The sequence below is a fragment of the Rhagoletis zephyria genome, unplaced genomic scaffold (genome assembly GCF_001687245.7).
Source record: "Rhagoletis zephyria isolate East Lansing unplaced genomic scaffold, Rhagoletis_zephyria_1.1 Rzeph_scaffold_00284, whole genome shotgun sequence".
NCBI classification, from domain to species: Eukaryota; Metazoa; Arthropoda; class Insecta; order Diptera; family Tephritidae; genus Rhagoletis; species Rhagoletis zephyria.
The window spans coordinates 115,065-120,001 of NW_016157368.1; the positions used below are offsets into that span (position 1 = coordinate 115,065).

The window sequence follows — 4,937 nt, forward strand, 5'->3', positions numbered from 1 at the left end:
TGTAGATGACGATCTCTTAAAATTAATGAATTCAGGTGATATATACAATAGTGATTCATTTGATGATGAGGAATATACACTCGATATAAATTAATGGTGTTAACTAGTCTTTCGTTTCTTGCGATTTATTTAAATAAAGCATGTGGATTTTCACTAAAACATTTTAGCCGTTTTTTGCCAGAGTCTATGTGAAATTTCACTAAAACATTTTAGCCGTTTTTAGCCGCTTTTTTTTTGCCAATCTAGCCGGTCGGCCCAAAAAGTTCTGGCAACACTGCTCACAGAAAAGATGACATGATACGAAACTCTTTTTCTTGTGAGAGCGCTGTGAAAAGGTTCATTTTTATAACATCCCCCAATATTGCGACAGCAGCGAAAATAATGTTGGGAGATTTATTGAGCAAATTTTTGTGAATTTTTTTATTTAACCAAACAAGAAAATATTTTAGATGTTCAGTATCTTCTTAATTATTTAGTGTTAAAAATTAACATATAAAATGTTTTCTCTTGCAAACACTATCTTTAAGCATAATTTTTTAATGTGTTTGCAAGAAATCCATTAGAATTAAATCGGTGTTTTTTGTGCGTATCTAGGGGCAGCTCGCTATTTTGCTTGTCAGCTGTTCAGTCCAACTTTATTTGACAGTGCTGCCAAGTCAGAAAACGAGTTTAAGTTAGATTCTCGGAAGCAAAATGAGAGAGTTTCATATCATGTCATCCTTGACTCACAGTATACCAGTAGAAAAGGTTTTGGTTTTTGTAGCTGTTTCGTGGTGGAAGTCCTCAATGGGGACCAAATTTCCCCACAAGAAATTGAGCGCATGGTTGCTTTTGCATGCCAAAAGAACAAATATTAGAAAACATTGAACAAAAGTCGGAGATAATACAATTATATCTACTAAAAATAAACACAATAGTGTGCGCTAATTAGATAATGTGATAATCATGTTTAAAAACTCTTTTCAACTCTTATTTTTCAAAAAATAATATTGCGGATCAGATTGCTCTGAGCGCTTGTGTTGTTTACCAAGAAAATGCAGCCCTGTTGGTTTTCTTTCTTTCTGTATCGCATCGCGGTGAGTTTCTATTTCTTGGTAACACAGTATATACAGTAATAAACCTTTTTGAGTACTCTTCGGGGGTAAAATCTGATCAGGGTTGATAATGAGAAGGAGCATGAATTTTGCTGATTCAGAGTTGCATATAAAATTACTGTGGTATGAAAGGGAGCAATAACCGTACTAAGGCAGAGTGGCATAGGTAATTTTGTAAACAAACACTTTTCTTATCATTTTAAAAAGATAATTGCTATTTATTTTCCAATATTCAGATATCCAGCTTGTAGCCAGAGGCAGTGGCTTGTGAGGTTCACTAAAATTTACTCATTATATTGGAACAGCTCCGCGTAATGGACCATTGAATGTGTTGGCTGAACTTATGACCGCCATAACCAACGTACTCTCCAACTAAATGCGTGTCTTGAATTTATACGGTAGCAATTCACAACAATTGCTATTGTATGTGTGTATGATTCATATTTGTGATATTCTATACTTTGATGTTATGTATTTTTGGGGAGTTCCGCTCAAACTTGGGTGTGCTTAATGAGCTGTCTGGGCAAATGCGCTGGGCGGCATTGGAATCTCTTTAACTAAACAAACCTTGTGTTTTTGGAATAAAGATCTAAATAAAATTTAGAGTTTTTTTGATAAATACACAAAATTCACGTTTTTTATAAAAACACAAGCGTTAATTATGTACTTAACCATTAATANTGATAGATACACAAAATTCACGCTTTTTTTTATAGAAACACAAGCGTTAATTATGTACTTAACTATTGATATTACTCTTAATTAAGCATTGATACTATATTTAACATACATTTTGTTCATAAATAGCACAATTATATAAATTTTATCCCCGAGAAGACTTATTTCTAATCATCAGGCGAAATTCCCCACAGTAAGTGTTGCCGTGCGCACAAAACGAAAACGCTGCACACAACCCAAAAGTACTCCTCGGGGACCAATTGGTGAAGAACTGCGAAAAGGTTTATTATTGTATACATATACTGTGTTGGTAATTCGGTTTGTGAAATGGCAAAAATTATTGAAATTTATTGATTTGATGTGTTTAACATTTTATTAATGCAATTTTCTTTATTTTCAGACCACAAATTACAAGCAAAGCATCATCAACGCTGATTGCAAGGAAAACTACTTCAACCCCTGCGGGTTTTCTTCTTGGTAAGTACGTTTTGGACGTGACCAAAGGTGGTCTTCCAAATCAGCCGGAATCCCCTCACATCTATATATCTATGTATAATGTGAGCATTAGAATTCCACAGTGCCAATTCATGTCCTATTTTCTCATTCACAGCCAAGACGTAAGTTGCGTTCGATAACAAAATTAGCCAACACCAGCCAACAATCAAAATCAAGAGAGTAAGCGAAAATTCTCTCCCAAAGAGATGAAAAAGCAAAAAAGTAAACGAACAGGAAATTAGCCATTACTTGCAAAAACCGGAAGAAGAAGACACACCAGCTGACTTTGTTTATGTTTTATTTGTAAACAAACTGAAATTCATGTTGCCTCCATAGAAGAAAAAAGGAAAGTGAACGTTCAATGTTCGCCAGGAACATTTCTAGAAGTAAAAACTAGTTGGCGCTATCATAAAGTCACATAGCAGGCAGCCAAAAAGCATATAAATACCAAAACTCAGAAAATGCAAATTTGTTTGTTTACAAAAATTGCAACCATATGTTTTGTGATCATATGTTTTCGTGTTGGATAATTTTTGCTGACTAAAATTTTGCCAGTACAAAATGAACGCTTCTCTTGCATCAAAATGAACGCTTGCTCTCTCCATTTTTGTGTGTTGGATAATTTTTTGTCGTTATCGAACGCCATCCAGTAAAAATTTGGAAAACTATTACAAATTTTTGACTTGTCGAACGCACCTAATATCTCGAAATCTTCGAAATCTCTCGCTGCCGCTGCAGCAATAAGTGTGGTTGCAATATATTGGCCATTAGCTCCAGCTACATGTAGAGCATGTTAAACATTTTTTTATTTGTATATGTAGAGCATCTGACAGCCCACTTTCGTACATAAATAGAAAATATAAAACATGACGAGGGACTTGAAATTGAAGATGATCAAGAGAACACAACGTTGGAAACTGAGAACATGAAGCTAAAACATGGATTAGCAATTCTGAATAAGGTTAGTCATTTTCAATTTTATATCTATGTTCGTCGACATTATAGGACATGTCATCATTGCAGGCTATTGTAGCAGAACAAAACGCCTCAACCACTTCTGTTTTTGGTAAATATGTACCAGCGATACTGCCCACCGCCGTCGGTGCCTCACACGCCATATCCTGGGAATTCCTACAGCTTGCCTACACCAGCTATTATATCACGTGTGAATGCAACTGCGGCTAAATTTTGTTATTATCAGTGCAATCGTGCCATGTCATTGGCAAAAACACTAAAGGCTGCTGGCACAAATAAATCGCCCAGAGATATGGCCAACGAAATAAATAAACATGGTGTTCAATCGCTACTTGTGGCTTAAATTGAGGTTGCAAGTGCTCGCTTCATTAATGTGTTTCTCAAAAGGTATACAATTTATAGTTATGTTAGTGCAAATATTTACAACAATTTTATTATCAAATGTAAGGATTATGCTGTTCGTGTGATTTCCAACCTCTTACGGTCTGGCGTTAACCTGCCAACTTGCCGCAAGCAACGTATCTCATATAGGTGCACGTTAGTCATTTACGTTCGACTATTATTGGAGAGTCCATTTGTCGTTTGTTGGAGTTTCTGGGGCACGATAATCGCACGCCCTAATCAAGGCTATCACAGAATCCATCATAGTCCGATTTTTCGTGAAATCTACGAAAATGCTATTGAATTCAAGTAGCTACGAGCGCAGCGTATGCTTTGAATATACACATTCGTAGCAGTTCAGATTCAGTGATCGCTTTTTCGTAGATTTTATGAAAAATCGGACTACGATGAATTCCGTAATAGCCACCAACATGTATTCTACTTTGACAAGATGTTGGAGAATCGCGGCAACACAACCGTATACCTATTCCATGCTTTTACGCGCATAGGCTAAATTTCACGCACCTAGCTTAAGTGCTTGACAAAGGCTGAAGGCATATCTTCACCATAATAACTTAAAGTAAAAAAGTTGAAGGCATGCAATAAAAGCATACAACAAAACCAAAATGTGTTCTCAAAAATATTAAACATAAAAAATTGCACGAATAAAATCCATAATCTAAAATATCGCAATTGTTTTTGTCCATATTTACAAAATGAATCTTAAAGCACCCACAGTTGGTCCCCTTTCAGACACGTCAAGTCTTGCTTTCAAGTCTGCTCGTTCGTTGGCGAAGGAGGTGGGAAGAGTACAGATACCTCCCTACCGTCAATTCGTTTCAAGTTTTCTTGTTCCCTTTTGATCTTTTCGTTGCTTCCCATTTAAATATCCTAGGACTTGAATTCAATAAAACTTGACGCGTGTGGAAGCAAAGAGAAAACACAAAAGAGAATGCGATAAAAATTGCTTTCAAGACTTGACGTGTCTGAAAGCGGATAGAGTCCTGAACCTATAAATGACTAATAAGAAAAATAATAAATAAGAGAAATGTGAACAAGTATGTCGAGAAATCTCTAAATAGTAGCGAAACTGTATTTCAATAATAACAAGTAATTTTAAGCAAAAAAAACCGACTTCAATGCGCATTCCGGTCGTTCTGGTTACGTAGACCCGAATGTCCTCGCTTTTTTTAAAATCGGTTAAAAAAATGAATACGTATTCTACAGAAAAAAAATCAAGATACATATTTAAAGATTTTAAGTAATTTTGTTTTTGTTTTTGTTATTTTATTGGCCTTTATTACAATAATATTC

At 35.4% G+C, this 4,937-nt stretch overlaps 1 long non-coding RNA gene across 1 annotated transcript; it reads left to right on the forward strand.

The window, feature by feature from the left end:
• The first annotated feature begins 2,889 nt into the window (after nt 1-2,889).
• Nucleotides 2,890-4,239, forward strand: LOC108358686 (uncharacterized). Its single transcript, XR_001846815.1, has 3 exons — nt 2,890-3,228; nt 3,291-3,629; nt 3,691-4,239. It is a non-coding gene; the product is annotated as an uncharacterized LOC108358686 (long non-coding RNA).
• Nucleotides 4,240-4,937: the final 698 nt, after the last annotated feature.